General features: G+C 35.3%; 1 pseudogene; it reads left to right on the top strand.

Annotated features, from left to right (window-relative positions):
• Positions 1-2,326: 2,326 nt before the first annotated feature.
• LOC144281679 (ragulator complex protein LAMTOR3 pseudogene) lies at positions 2,327-3,744 on the top strand (annotated as a pseudogene).
• The last annotated feature ends 13,139 nt before the right edge of the window (positions 3,745-16,883 follow it).

Below are 16,883 nucleotides of genomic sequence, written 5' to 3'. Positions count from 1 at the left end.
TAACCAAACCAAAGGTAAAGAGATCTCCAAAGTGACAAGAAAAATTCAGATCACCTACAATGGAATGACAATTAGTTTGACTCTCAATTGTGCTAGCTTCTTAATAGAAACAATTGAAGGTAGAAGAAAATAGACTCTTACTTTCAAGGCACTAGAACTGTATATTCAATAAAATTGTCTTGGGAGAACTGGCAGGCAGGGTGAGAAGAGGGTGATTTTACAACCATCGTCTTATAAATGAAAGAATTTCTAAAGGTGTACTCCATTTAAAAACTTTATTTATTTGTTTGCTTTTAAATAGGCTTTATGGTAGGCATGGAACCCAACAGGGGGCTTGAAATCACCACCCTGAGATCAAGACCTGAGCTGAGGTCTAGACTATAATTGACTGTCACCCAGGTGCCCCAGTTATACCCCGTTTTTAATAGAATTTTTTTTTTTTGAAAACACAGTATTTCCAGTCAGATGATCTGAAAGGAAGACAGAAGAAAGGGCAAAAGAAAAATAGTAAACATGAAATATGTTTAAGGTATATGAACAAAGGAATTGATTGCTAAATTCTATTTTAAGAACTTCCTTTTATCAAAGACACTATAAAGAGAGTAAAGAGACAAGATATAAAGAAACTGAAGTTATTTGCAACACATACTTAAAAATGGATGAATAATTTTATAAATAGATGGATTTGTTCACATATCTTATATCTTTCTGTATTCATTCTCAGGAATTTGGGTCCTAGAAAATGAGTTACTTTATACTTAGCAATGTCACTTGCCAGATCATTTCATAAGTTTTAATAAATTTATAATATGAAATTTGTATAAAGGATATTCCTCTGCTTGCTTTAATTTTATTTTAATATTTTAAATTGTTTTGCTATTATTTTAATTAGAGATTTATGTTAAACATTTTCATGAAAAGCGAATTTCAAATTATATTAGCTTTATAAATTATTTTTAAATATCTTACCTATCTATCTAATATTAAATATCTATCCTATTTGGTCATTATCACTACCACTATCTCTTATTTTTTGAAATGTCAGTTTATACTCTTTGCCCTTGGTTAAAGTATTAGTGCTTTTTTTTCCCCTAATTCACTTGAAGGAGTTGCTTATATATTTAAAATATTCATCTGAGGGATACCTTGGTGGCTCAGTGGTTTAGCACCACCTTCGGCCCAGGGTGTGATCCTGGAGATCCCGGATGGAGTCTCACATCGGACTCCCTGCATGGAGCCTGCTTCTCCCTCTGCACGTGTCTCTGCCTCTCTCTGTGTCTCTTATGAATAAATAAATAAAATCTTTAAAAATTAAAATATTCTTCTGAAATATCAGAATTACCAACCCTTAAATTGAATTCTTCTTGATTAAAATTACAGGCAACTATGGGGGATTTAATGATAAGTCAAGAGACAGAATGTTGTCCAGGACTGGGCTGATTTTTTTTACCCCTTTCAACTTAGTTATAAAACTTCTGGTGACTATAGTAGGACAATGAAGGAAGAACACAGCTGGAAAACTAGTCAAAAAGGACAAGGACTTATTTAAAATTAAATATGCATGCTCTGTTTCTTCTTACTGTAATTAGAGCCAGCCTTTTTTTCTCTGTTTACTGACACTCAGGAAAAATGAAAAACATTTTCTCAGATTCATTCATTCACTAAAATATTTTTATTGAGTAGCAATCACACAACAGGTACCGCTCTAAAAACTGGAGACTCGACAGTGTGATAAAGAAGGATCCTTGTTGTCATGGCACTTTTACCATGATGGGCAATTTAAAAAGATTAACTAAGGCATTGGGGTGGCTCAGTTGGTTAAGTGCCCAATTCTTGATTTCAGCTTAGGCCATGATCTCAGGGTCGTGAGACGGAGTGGGCTCCTCACTGGGGATGGAGCCTGCTTAAGATTCTCTCTCTCTCCCTCTCCCACTGCCCCTCCCCACCCAAGAAAGGGAGAGAGGAAAAGAAAAAAATATATTTAGGGTGTCAGATGGTGATTTGTATAATTAAGCAGAGAAGGATGATGGAGGTGAGGTGGTGAGGAGGAGGTTCAACTGTTTATTCAACCACTAAGATTTTTTTTCCTTTTATATCTCAGCTATCAGATATTTAAGTTCTATTATGACCACTATATCCAAATCTTTGTCTTCAGGAAGACAGAAATCACTTTTTGCATTTCGAGCAGAGAGGTGCTAAGAGAAATATTGGAATATCTCAAGGAGAAATGTACAGATCAGAGGAAGATACCACTGATGATGTTAACTGCCTTTAGTGTGCGGGTGGCTGAGCCAAATCTCATGAGTCACTTTGTCAGTTCAGGTGCCAGCTGTTGCCAGAGGGAAATAGCACTTCTCTTTTTCTCTGCTATCTAAAGCTCACAAATTCAAACTAAATCCTATTGGTGAGGGACTCTGGGAACTATAGTTTCCATGCTCCCACTTGCTTTCCAAGAATACATGAAGGGGCAGGGCTGATGCTCAATTGATAAGACTCTGGTATAACAACAGAGTTTGAAATAAATTCTTGCAAATATTGTATAAGTGTATTTTTGTCCAATTAGCCCATACAATATATTTGCTGTAGGATATTGAATCTACTATGCTAAGGTGTAAATAAGCCCACCAATTTTGAGTTAATTAGCCAGAATTTCAGAGCACAGAGATAGTATTAGAAAAAGAGTCTCTGACTCATGTCACTGGGCCTGAGAGGCATAGGAAGTGCTTCCTGGAGCACAGAGGAGATGCAAATCATGTGAGGTTGGCTTTCGGAGGAGACTATCTTTGAAAATGTCCCTGGATTTACAGGTTAGAGAACATGACAGCTCAGAAAACCAGGTGTGGAAACTGAACCTGGGGAGAAAGGGGATCATCATGGCAAATGACCTAAATTGATTCCTGCATAAAATGTTGCCAGGGGTTGAAGGGCGCCACACTATTGTGTCAGATAAAGGCAGAGTGCCTAGTATTAAAGTGGTCAATGATAATGCTCCAGAGCACACCTTGCAACCTGGTTTCTTATCAGTTTTGCGTTTGCATCAGACCAGGGGAGCAAACTTGAATTTTCAAAAAAATAAAAGTAATATCTGCTACTATAACACCTATCAGGTGATTCAGTTCGATTGTTTACCTTTGGTGGGGAGTTTCATAGCTAACGGCAATGCCAGTACAGGACTGTCAGTCTAGAAAAGGAACTTGCTCCATTATTTGAAGAATTGAGACAAGTTGTGGAAATTTCTTAATCTGACAGTGATTTTGATGTACACCCTATTGTCAGTATAACAGACACAATATCAATCCAATAATCTTTAGATCACAATAATATTTGTATCCATGTATTCAAGAATGGGCCCCTTTTCCACCTTACACTAAAGAATCTATAGATATAATTTACAGACAGATTGTTATTTTTTCTTGTATAGAGTCTTTCCTTATTTAGAGAGCTGAGGATACCACAGAAATGGTACATTACGGATACCATGAAGTTAGCCAAAATATGCATGAGACTCTATTCAGTGGGTCAGAATCAAAATAGTGCTTTGATCCACTTGAGCCTTTAAATGCTCCTTATTATATAATATCCCCTGGAGTGCGGAATGGAAGCAGACCCTTCTTATTGCAAATAACAATAATGAGGGCATATTTTTCTTTATATTGTTTTCTCTCTCTGTATTGAATGTAAGGAAGATAAAATGGCTTAGTAAAAGTAATAGACTCAGTACAACCATGGAAGGCAGGAAGGAAGGAAGGCAGGAAGGAAGGAAGGAAGGAAGGAAGGAAGGGAGGGAGGGAGGAAGGGAGGAAAGAGAAGAAGAGAAGAAAAACGAGAAGAAGAAGAAGAAGAAGAAGAAGAAGAAGAAGAAGAAGAAGAAGAAGAAAAAGAAAGAAGAAAGAAAGAAAGAAAGAAAGAAAGAAAGAAAGAAGAAAAAGAAAGAAAGAAGAAAGAAAGCAGAAGAAAGAAAGAAGAAAGAAAGCAGAAGAAAGAAAGAAAGAAAGAAAGAAAGAAAGAAAGAAAGAAAGAAGAAAGAAAGAAAGAAAGAAAAAGAAAGAAAGAAGAAGAAGAAGAAGAAGAAAGAAAGAAAGAAAGAAAAAGAAAGAAAGAAAGAAAGAAAGAAAGAAAGAAAGAAAGAAAGAAAGAGCGAGCAGCTCAGAGAACATTGTAGAGATGTGGAGTTGAGGCTGAGAGGAAAGATGACTGTATTGCCATGTCCTTTATGAGATGTTTGGTGTATCAAGAAAGTTTAAAGCATCAAGGGCAATATTCATTAATTTCACATATTGAAACATTCTACCATTTCAGGAGATAAACTAATGCCATTAAAGATAATTAATTAATTAATTAAGTCTTTCACTTGATTCAACAATATGTCAATAGTTGTTTATTAACCTAACTTGGGAATTATCATTTTTTTAAAGATTCTATTTATTTATTCATGAGAGAGAGAGAGAGAGAGAGGCAGAGACACAGGCAGAGGGAGAACCAAGGTGGGACTCGATCCCGGGTCTCCAGGATCACGCCCTGGGCCGAAGGCAGGCTCTAAACCACTGAGCAACCTGATCTGCCCCGGGAATTATTATTATTATTTTTTAAAGGGATCTAATTGTGGCCCTCCAGGAGTTCACAGTTTAAAAATAAAGGAAAATTAAAAAATAATTGCACTACAGGAATACAAATGCTATTATAGAAATGCTTAGAGGGTACTTTAAGAACCCATGAAGGGTCATGAACCATTTCAAAGAGTCGATTATGTTTGAATTAGAATTTGGGGCTGTCCAGTAATTTTCTAAGAGGATTAGTGGAAGTGTAAATTATTATTCTAATTATACAGACTAGAAATTGAAGCTCAGAGAGATTAAGTAACTTTGTAAAGTCATACGGTATCTAACATAGTGTCTGACACAGAATAGGGACTCCTAATATCAATATTCATTGAATGGATGGAAGGATGAAGGGTGATTTAGTGTCCAGCAAAATGAGGATGCAGATATTATTGTATTTACTGAAGATTTCTAGGGTTTATATTTTCAAATTTCAGAAAATGCTTAGAGCTTGATTCAGTTTCTTTTTTAAAGATTCATGATGGGGATGCCTGGGTGGCTCAGCGGTTGCCCATCTGCCTTTGGCTCAAGTCCTGATCCTTAGGTCCTGGGATCAAGTCCCACATCCCTCTGCCTGTGAGGAGCCTGCTTCTCCCTCTGCCTGTGTCTCTGCCTCTTTCTCCGTGTTGCTCATGAATAAATAAATACAATCTTTAAAACAAAAGATTCATGATGTATTTTTTTTTAAAAAAGACAAAATTCTTAATGTGACAATAACCTAGCAAATGATACCAACAATAAGATAAAGAACAAAGAAATTGAACTTGCTTAAAGGGCATATGTAATTATGTTAAATGATCATAACAAAGGAAATCAAGAGGTCAAGGGAAAATCTTTTAAGAAAATTCACAACCATATTCATATACATTTAATTATGGTTTTATATAATTCAACAAATACTATTAATAATCCCAGATGCATTCTATCTACTTTCCCCATAAATTTGTAATCTAAGATAGAGATCGAATAGGTAGGAACCAACTTAGACTATTGCTTTTACAGAATCATTATTTTAGCCTATTGGCCATGGAAAGGAGATAGCTGGTGCCTGGGCACTTTGATGAGTTATCAAGTAAAATTAATTATTTTAATCATAGTGGAACAGCAAGAGCATTTTTTATCCTATTGCCTATATCTTTTTCTTCTACAAATAATGACTATTTTCTTTTTTAAAAAGATTTATTTATTTATTCATGAGAGAGAAAGAGGCAGAGACATAGGCAGAGGGAAAAGCAGGTCCCTCGAGGGGAGCCCGATGTGGGGCTCCATCCCCAGACCTGGGATCATGCCCTGAGCCAAAGGCAGACGCTCAACTGCTGAGCTACCTAAGTGTCCCAATAATGGCTATTTTCTTTTTGGTGTTAAAAATGGGTAAGTTAAAGTAACTAGAAATTTTATATGTTAAAGAACAATTGTTGCTAGATAGAAAAACATAATAGTAGTAGTAAAATTGTTATGTCTTAATTTTCCCTTCTTAATGTAAAGTGAAATTGATGCATTCAATAGAATTATTTTTAAGATCATTAAAACCATCAGCTGGAATGTGGAAATAACTTATAATGCAAGATAATTTGACATATTTGGTAATAAACTTCGACTGACATTTCTGTATGGAAAATGAGTAAAATAGGCAGTTATAATTAGCAAATAAAAAATCTTGGCTATATTAAATTATTCAAAAATCAGAACTGGTGATGGGCCTTAGGTTGCCAGGATGACTTGTCTAAATAGAGGCATTTATGAGAATGAAAAGAGTACTAACAATTATTATGTTGAGATGGTAGACACAAAACAAGAATTTTCCTGGGCCAATTATCCCTATCTCCTTCCTCCATCAATAGGATGTGTCCTATTGATGTGCCCCCCCCATCCCCTTCAACATGATGGGATTATCCAAGGATACATTTTACTGAACACAAACCCTCTGCTCATGTCAACTCATATGCTCTTCTAGACTTTCAGATGTTGCAAATTTGGAACATTTTCCAACAGATGTTGGAAATTTGGAACATTTTCCATCTCTCCGGTCTTATTATGGAGGGTTCTCTCATCTCCCATCCCACTCAGATGTCTTCCTCCATCTCGACAATGTCAAACATCATGTACCAGTTAGCCATATTATTCTTGCCTATGGTTTTAGCCGTCAGATGAAGTAAGGAAATTAGCAGCAGCTACATGTACTGCATAAATGTGGCTCATAGAGATTTGGGGCATTGTGGTAAATGGATCTGAGGAAAAGGAAGACAGAGGAACAATGGTCTCTGGAGAATGAGATTTTCTGTGACCCACAGTTGTGGGTCAGGGAGAGTGAGAAAAATTGAAAGGAGTTTGGAATATTTTTTGTAATATTAAGGAAGAAAAGGTATCAATATTAGTTACTTTTATAGATACCAGAAAAACAATAAAGGAGAAAGTGAAAACTAATATGGCTTTGTGGTTATGCAAATGAAACAGGTAATTTAATCTGATGCCAGGACTTCCTTTCAGTTTTGGTAAATCACAATGCAGTAGATTAACTGTTGACATATTATTAATATTATTATTTTACTAATTTGATTGTAACTTTTATCTTCTGTTACTTCAGTAAAAAGAATACTGTAATTTGGAATGCTGCTGGTCTCCGACTTTCATTAATTTCCAGTAAGTTATTGGTGTTTTACATTGAGCCACTCAGTTAACTTTTCAAAAATTTAAAATTATCCTTGTGAGCTCTTATTTATAACTATTTCATGGTTAGCGACTTGACATAGGGCAGGAACATCAATTTTTTTCATGAGACTATTAGCAAAGTATAAGCTTTTCAGCACATAGTGTTTTTCATTTTCCTTCAGGGTGAGATGAGGGTGTGGTTGAGCCATCTCTGTAGCTTCTTCTGGTTACAAGGTTTTTGTCGTATGAGTATTGTGAAGACATTTGAAGAGTTGGGATAAAAATCAGAAAAACTACATTCTTTCTCATTTCTCTCATATGTGTTAGAAATAGGCGTGCAAAAATCTAAAGAAGACATCTTCCATTAAGCAGAAAATAAACATCAGAACTTCAAGTGCATGTAATTTAATCATGGGTAAAATTAGGTTGGCAAGAGAGGGTAAAGCTTCAAAAACAGACATCTTTAACAGAAGTAAAATAGTAACTGATGCTAATTCTATGAGAACATGTAAAGCAAAGTGCTGGATGAATATTGTCTAGAAAATATTTTTGGCTAGAAAATATTTGTATACCTGTGTTTTGGCCTTTTTTTGGCTAGAAAATATTTATATACCTGTGTTCATATAGCAAGTATAATTTATGTCTATCTGAATTTTATGTCCGAAAGCTGTTTTATTTTAATTGTATTCCCTAAAAGAGGCGAAGAATAGTGCTATTATATGAACTATCTGTTTTAATACTTTCAAGAAAATTGAGAAATAATTTTGAGAATATGAATTTTTTCTGTAGAAAACTTTACTTGTTCACTTAGCTGTAAACTATGTTTGTCTTAAGAAGGGCATTTCGCTCACCAACTCTATGACAATTATATACTGATTATTAACTCATCACTCCTTTTAATTAACTCAACCAACATAAAAGGTGGTGCAGTGTCCTTTACAAATAGGAAATACTTAACAGTAATTCTCCTTGTGAAAAGTGAGTTTTGGAAGAAAATAAATGTGATGCTATTTGATGAATATTATAACAGAGTATGGGATCTCAAATTCCCATGACACTTTGGAACCATGATTTGGGGACAGTTAAGGGTGATGGAATAAAACTTGCTTTGTAATTCAATCTTTTTTTCAAGTGTAGATAATTCTTCCTCCACCAGGTTTTCTTTCAATAGGGCAGGATAACACTTTGAGGTTTTGGCGGGGAGTTTTTCTGTGGTTGTCTTTAAGATTTCATTTATTTATTTGACAGAGAGCACAAGCAGCGGGAGCAGCAGAGGGAGACTGGAGAAGCAGGCTGCCTGCTGAGCCTTTTTCCTAATCAATGTGGGGCTTGATCTCAGGACTCTGGGCACCTGACCGGAGCTGAAGGCAGACGCTTAACCAACTGGCACCCCAGGATAACACTTTGTACACCTTCTCTATTCTCTTTCAGAGAGGAAGGAGCAGTTCAAATAACAGTGATTATTATGACCATTAGATAATTCAAGAAGAGGCATGTTTTAAACTTTCTATAACAATGCAAAACTGCAGTAAACATCACCCTGAATTAGTAAAACATTAACATCAGATTCTTAGTCTAAATTTTCTCATCTGTCTTCCACTATAAACTTTATTTTTAGAACTTGCTTTATTTAATCTTGGTTTTATTCCATAACTAAGTGGAATGAAACATTCTAAGGCAATACAATTTCCTAAACCTGATTCTCTAAAAAATTATTTAAATTTCCTGGTAAATTGAATAGTTGTACAAAGCACTAAGGTGCCCCCTTCCCCTGTCTTAACAGAAATTCAGTGAAAAAAATAAAAGTATTTGTATAAATGTCTATTTTTATTGTGGGCATTTTGAGTGAGTGCTTGGCAGAGTGTATTTTTGTGACAATAAAACAATTATCGGGATGCTTTAACTCTTTTCTTAGGTCATAAGCCATGAATTTCACCATATTGAGAGGCAAAGTTTATTCATCATAACACAAGAAGGAAGATATCACAATTATCCAGAAGCTTTGACTATCTAGAAAACAAAATTAATTCACTCCAATCCCCAACATTAATCTTAATCAACTAAGCAGTGTTGAATCACTATATTGTACACACAAAACTAATATAACACTCCATATTAACTATACCAGAATTAAAATTCTTAAAAAATTTTAAAAGTGAAAATAAATAAATTTCATCAAATGAGCATTCGCCTGAAGATAATTTGAAATCTCCTTTAGAACTGGAGGGTATTATGCTGAGTGAAATAAGTCAATCAGAGAAAGACAAACATTATATGGTCTTATTCATTTGGGGAATATAAAAAATAGTGAAAGGGAATAAAGTGGAAAGGAGAAAAAATGAGTGGGAAATGTCAGAAAGGGAGACAGAACATGAAAGACTCCTAACTCTGGGAAACGAACTAGGGGTGGTGGAAGGGGAGGTGGGCGGGGGGTGGGGGTGACTGGGTGGCGGGCACTGAGGTGGGCACTTGACTGACGGGATGAGCACTGGGTGTTATTCCATATGTTGGCAAATTGAACACCAATAAAAAATAAATTTATTAAAGAACTTACTCCCGTTTTAGATATTAAAAAGAGAACAAGGTAACTATCATTGATGTTAGTTCTTTTATTATTCATTTTATTATTATTCAACTACATTCATATTCCTGCAACCTAAAGATGGGGCTATAGAATCCTAAATCTGTAGACCATCTTTTCCTGCATCCATCTTCTGAGAATCACCACATGAATTAGTTTCTTGAGCTACTATAACACAGGATCACAAACCTGGAAGCTTATAACAACAGAAATTTCTTCTCCCACTGTTCAAGAGGCCAAGAGTTTGAAGTCAAAGTGTTGGTGGGGAGGCTCTGAGGGAAAACCCCTTTCATGCCTCTGAGTTTCTCCTTACTGAGAAGGAGCAATGCTTGACTTTCCTTGGCTTGCTGCTGCATCCCTTCAACCTCCGTCTGCATCTTCATGACTTCTCCCTCTGTGTCTCCATGTCTTCTTTTCCGTCACTGATAACGATATTTGTCTTTGGATCTAGGGCTCATCCTACTCCAGGAAATTCTTTTTTTTTTTTTTAATAATAAATTTATTTTTTATTGGTGTTCAATTTGCCAACATACAGAATAACACCCAGTGCTCATCCCATCAAGTGCCCCCCTCAGTGCCCGCCACACAGTCACCCCCACTCCCCGCCCTCCTCCCCTTCTACCACCCCTACTTCGTTTTCCAGAGTTAGGAGTCTTCCATGTTCTGTCTCCCTTTCTGATATTTCCCACTTATTTTTTCTTACTTCAGGAAGTTCTTATATTGAGATCCATATCTTATTTACATCTGCAAAGACCCTGATTCCAAATAAGGTCACATTCTGCGGTTGCAGGTAGACCTGTCTTTGGGGGTCTATGCTTCAACCCACTACGCCAGAGTTATCAACAATTGGACAGTTTTCATATAAACTCTAGTTTGCATGAAGTTTTGGTTGAGGGATTTTGGAACTGTCGTGTCATAAATACAAGAAACCAGGAATTAAAAAAATGTGACATCTAACTGTACCCCATTCATCTCTAAGATTCTGTAATTGTGGTAATAGTTACATTATGCCATTTGCAGTATTGATGGTCTTATAAAATTATCACTTCATTTTGTGCTGTATACAAACAATAGAAATAAAATCTACTCTTTATCTTTTCCTTTTCGGTGGATTTAGTTTATTATTCTAATGGAAAGATCAATGTCATTCTAAGAGATACTCTCACAGAATACCATAATTTTAAAGAAATTAATCAGCTTCGAATAAACAAGGGTCATAACATTTAAAATGAGGAAAGACCAATATTTACCAAAAATCAATATACTAATTATTACAATATATTTCATATAAAATATATACTCAAAGTGAAAAACGGGTAATAACTTTAAAGAAATTATATTAAACTGTAAAAAATAATTATGGTGATGTCAAATCTCAGGCCTGAGCTTTATTTTGCAGCACATTTTGGTTTTTGGATTATTTAAAAATAGATAATTTTCTTATAGATTTCTTTTGGGAATAAAATTATTACTTTAAAAATCCCTAAAATTCTAATTAGCCAGGGAAATCTTGGCAAAGGAATTTATCTGGAGCAAAGTTGAGTTTATTCTAAAGCTTCCATTTATATTGATATGTTTCCTCATGTGTCAACAGAGGTCCATATCTATCTCTATTTATAATATGTATTAATATATATTTTTGCCACATTTGCTGATCTTTAAATAGTATAAACAAATCAACTACTGATGCTGTGCTCACCATAGACTGATTGATATTTCTTATTCGAACCACTTGTTATACAAAAAAAAAAACCAAAAACAAAAACAGAAAAAACACTTGTTATAAATCTCCTTTCTGGACTCACAGCTCACTCTTGTGTGTGTGTCTCTGCCTGTCTGTCTCTCGCTGGCTTCCCACCCCTAATCATCTCCATACACTATATATAAAACTTATTGCATGTAATTATGTAATTCAGTATGTTGATATAGATGACTTTCTATGCTAATATAACTCCATTAACTATGTACATACATATACATATATATGTTTGTGTGACTAATTAACATTTTCTCCAATAAAATATTAAACTTCACTAAAGCTTTGCCAGAACGGTTTTTAGCCACTTTTTTCTTAAAGTGTATTTCTGCAATTATCTTTGAAGTAACCTTTTAATTTTTTCCCCGGTTACAGTAGTTTTCTTAATCGTTCTTGTTTAAAAGCATATTCCCTTAATGTATTACCAGAGAGTCAGATTAATGATTTATTTCTTTCACATTGTTTTTTCTTAGGCTGCTAGCATTTTTCTGTGCACTTAAATAGCAGTCATGGTCAGAATAGTTGATTTTATAATCTGAGTTGTGGTAAAGTGGTCATTTGTGTGAAAGTGAATTTTTGAACCTTCTCTTGTTCAACTTTTAAGTACTTATATTAACCCTTTTAAATATTGGGCAACTTTATATGCTAATGAAACATTAAATTTGATGAAAAAGTCAAAAGCTGGCTACACATTGCTTTTGATTGTTTTAATATCTTTTGTTATATATGAAAGCATTTCAACTTAAATTCTAATTATCTTTATAGGGATAATTAGTTTTCAAGGGCGTCTCTAGACAAGAGCGCTTTCTACTAAAGCGAAAATTCTCTCATGCAGTAAACCATAATCCAAAATCATCATCCAAGAGCACAGAGCCTGTGAACTTTTTTATTGGAAGTAATACCAATAGATGCTGGCTCGCCCTCTGTCAGGGGTGCTGGGTTGTGCTGGAAAGGTACTTAGGAAAGGTGACATCTAATTGTACCCCATCCATCTCTGAGATTCTGTAGCTGTGATAATATATTTTGGCTATGTCAGCGTTTCAATATCACCTTGAGATTCAATAGAACATTCATTTATTTATTATTTAATAATAATGCAACATAAATTTATTGGAGAAAAAACGATCAATATAGAGAAACTTAAAAATTAAAATCTCATGTAACATTCACCATTCAGAACAAACCTGTGTAATATTTTGGCAGATATATTCTCACTATGTTATTCATTCATATGCCTACCATAAAACTTCAAATAATGTGGAAATCAAACCATATTTTCCTTCTTAAAATGAGATTATATTCTTCTTACTATTAATTTCTCTAAATATTTCTAAACATTCATGAGTAATTCCTGTGGATAAATTCCCAGAAATATAACTGTTAGATCAAAGATTGTTACTGTTTTTAGCCACAGTTGTTTTTTAAACAACTTACACATTTTGAAAGAACGATTTTTTTTGTAGCATCAGCAATAGTCTTCATAGGGCATTTGAAGCACAATTATTATGTATACTTAATGTTGCCATTATAAGTATATAATTTATTATTGAGGCAAAATTTTGGAATAAAACCAAAGCAAGAAGTCTCTGGACAACTCTTGTTCAGGACCCATGCTGTGTAAAGTGCCACAATATGTTTCTGCGTATGCCATCAGAAGGCACAGGGAATGGAACAAGTTCAAGGCCTATGGGGTTTCAGTATTCTTGGAACAAAATATAGTCTGTGCAATGCTCTTGGAACACTTATAAGATGACATATGATAACTAAAAAAGAAATAAAGCAGATTTGGAAAACTCTCTGGACATACTCATTTCCTTAATCTGAATCGTGCCATTTTAAAACCATGTCTAGTTTTCTAAAAATTTGTAATCTTTATTTCGTTTTGACTTTCCTGACATGTACAAATCAAAAAAAAAAAAAAAAAAAAGTAAAAGATAAGCCCAGGGTTGTCTTGACACCATTTTGCCTAAAAAATAGTGAATCTACACTGGCTTTTGTCAGTTGGAGCTAGGACAGAATTAAGCTGTAAGGCCTTAAATTTTCCATTGTATGTAATGGATGATCTCTCCTAGGCATCTAGAATGATACTAGTTATATAACATTCATTGGAGAATTGGGCTTACTTACACGGAATACTGGTGAGGAAAGGCTGTCCTACGAGATTCGAGTGCCTGCGTGATCCAAGCACAGGACTAAGGCACTAGAACAGCATGGCCACATGGAGATGATGAGGTCACGATGTCAGCACTGCTGGATGCCATACATCGAGGGGAGGGTGAGTAGGGAGCAAGCAGGCTCTGGAAGCCTGGCCTGATTTTCACCAAAGGAACTGGTATTATTTCTACTTGCACAATGGCTTGCCCCTGTGCTTGTCCCAGCCCAGTATAAAGAATATCCTTAATTATGGGATGGAGAGACATGATCTGTGAAAAGGTCAAGTAGCATGTCTTGTTTATCCCTAGGGCTGGGGCACAGCAAGGGTGCACCATCAGAACTCAGTAAATCTGGTGCAGAGGACAATAAACTGTCAGATAACTTAATTCTGCAGTTTCCATGAACCGAGCCTCTGTTTCTCCATATATAAACTAGAGAACATGATTCAAAAGATTGCCTCAAGGATAAAATCAAATAATGCTGGTAAAGATATTTTTGTGAACTTTAGAACTCTGAATAAGGAATGTATTAGAAAACAGCTTCCAGTGGGGCCACTTCTCAAAAAAGAGAGTAACTTAACATTTTATTAGTCTGGCTAAATTGCAGTACACATTTCCACACTGACATGCTATTGTATAATCGAGTACAAGTAATCTGTACCATTAAAATGTAATTTTTCCCATGAGATTCAAAAATATTATTTTAATTTTAAATGGAAAAAAAATGAATCCCATAAAAACCTTATTTTCCAAGAATAGCTTTGTTCCAAATAGGTTGTCCTCAGTTGGCTTAAGCAATCTAAAGTTGACCGGTTTTATGCTATTGGAAGAATTTTGAATTGGATTTATGACAAATTGGTAGTCATATTGATATATGAAAGCTGGCATTTTTTATGTAAAGGGAATATCACTATTGCAAAAGAATAACTTCAGAGATTATATATATTACTAGATCCAAATAGTGTCTTCCACAGACCCTCTCAAATTCAGTTTTTAAAAAGTAAGTAATTTTGTTTTCAGAGTAATAAATGCCTTTATCTCATATATTTAATTTTTACTGAAGACTTAAACAAAGAAGACATTTATGTTTAGCAACATTATCTAATCCATACTTGTTCAGCTAAGCATTGTGATCTTTTATGAAAATTTTAACATTTTAGAATTTGAATGTGATAATTTTTTAAAGAATTTTTTCAGAACAGGTTTAGGCTCACAGAAAAGTTGAAAAGAAGGTACAGAGATTTTATCTTTTTTTAAAAAAATGATTTATTTATTTATCTGAGAGAGTGAGCAAGCAGGGGAAGGGACAGAGTAGGAGGAAGAGAATCTCAAGCATACTCCCCACTGTGTGCAGAACCTGACCTGGGGCTTGATTCAGGACCCTGGGATCATGACCTGAGCCAAAATCAAGAGTCCAATGCTTAGCTGACTGAAGCGCCCGGGCACCCCCAGAGATTTTCATATACCCTTTGGGCCTACAGATGCATAGCCTCCCCATTATCAGCATCCTCCACCACGGTGGTACATTTGTTATAACTGATCAACCAATACTGACACACAATCTGCAAAGTCCACAGTTTTACTGGGGTTCACTCTTGGTGTTGCATATTCCATGGATTTGGACACATATGTAATGACATGTTTTTGTTATTATAGTATCATACAGGGTATTTTCACTGCCTCTTTGCTATGCCTTGATAGATAATTTAAATTATTGGACAGTTATTTTAAAGAGATACATCAGGGATGCCTGGGTGACTCAGTCAGTTGGGTGTCAGATTACTGATTTCAGCTCAGGTCATAATCTTGGGGTCCTGAGTTTGTGCCCGGTATCAGGCTGGGTGTGGAACCTGTTTGAGAGTCTCTCTCTTTCTTCTTCTGCCTCTCCTTCCCTCTCTATTTCTAAAAAAAAAAAAAAAAAAAAAAAAGCCCATCAGTACCATTCTTTTGTTTGACATCTGAAAATGCATCATGTCAGTTTCCAACAGCTATTGTTGAGAATGGAATAATAGAGTTTTGAAGCAAGAAGAACTAAAATTTTAAGCACTTAAAAATTCTATACCCTTTTGCACTTTTCATATACCTGTTCATATTTGGAAAGTGTAAAAATTGGTTCATAACAGCTCTCACTAAAAATCCAAGAATATCCAAGTGTATTCTACTAGGTTAATGTAAAAAATAAGTTGCGCACATATGTTGTAAATAGATCATAAGGATTTTACTGAGCTTAATTATACACAAGATTTGAGGCACTGCATTATGCGTAGGTGAGATTTTATTCCAATGATCTTTTAAATTCTATTCCTGAAACTCTGTATGAGGCATTTTAACAGCACAATCTCTAAGGTTAAACTGGATGAATAAATCCTATATTCAAATTTATTGTCATGTTATTTATTCGAATGGGAAATGTAATTAAACATCATTGTTGCAAACGGTACAAGGTATCTTGATCATGCACAACTTGCAGACTCTTTTTTTTTTTGCAGTAGGTGGAGATTAGCCATTTTTTCACGACCATATCACAGGTCATAATGAAAACAAATCTCAGGCCACCTGGGTGGCTCAGTGGTTGACCATCTGCCTTCTGCCTAGGTTGTGATCCCCTGGGGTCCTGGGATCTATCGCCACCACCCCCATCAGGCTCCCCACAGGAAATCTACTTCTCCTTCTGCCTATGTTTCCACCTCTCTCTCTCTGTGTCTCTCATGAATAAATAAATAACAAATCTTTAAAGAAATATCATAAAAATTCTGCTACACAAATATTTATTTAAAAACATTTATTAGGGATCCCTGGGTGGCGCAGCGGTTTGGCGCCTGCCTTTGGCCCAGGGCGCGATCCTGGAGACCCGGGATCGAATCCCACATCGGGCTCCCGGTGCATGGAGCCGCTTCTCCCTCTGCCTGTGTCTCTGCCTCTCTCTCTCTCTCTCTGTGACTATCATAAAAAACAAACAAACAAAAACAAAAAAACAACAGCAAAAAAACATTTATTAGCTAACAAGCACAAAAACAATATCATCAACTGGCATATAAGCTTGATTGATCCCAATATTCTTTTTTCCTAGGATATACTACCTTGCATGATAGTTTCATTAGTTTCACAAATGCTTCCCTAGGGGCATTTGTAGAAATATTCTATAC

This window comes from Canis aureus, chromosome 13 (genome assembly GCF_053574225.1).
Source record: "Canis aureus isolate CA01 chromosome 13, VMU_Caureus_v.1.0, whole genome shotgun sequence".
Classification (NCBI taxonomy): Eukaryota; Metazoa; Chordata; class Mammalia; order Carnivora; family Canidae; genus Canis; species Canis aureus.
The sequence above is the reverse complement of the archived record's forward strand: the minus strand, read 5'-3'. Positions and strand labels throughout refer to the sequence as shown.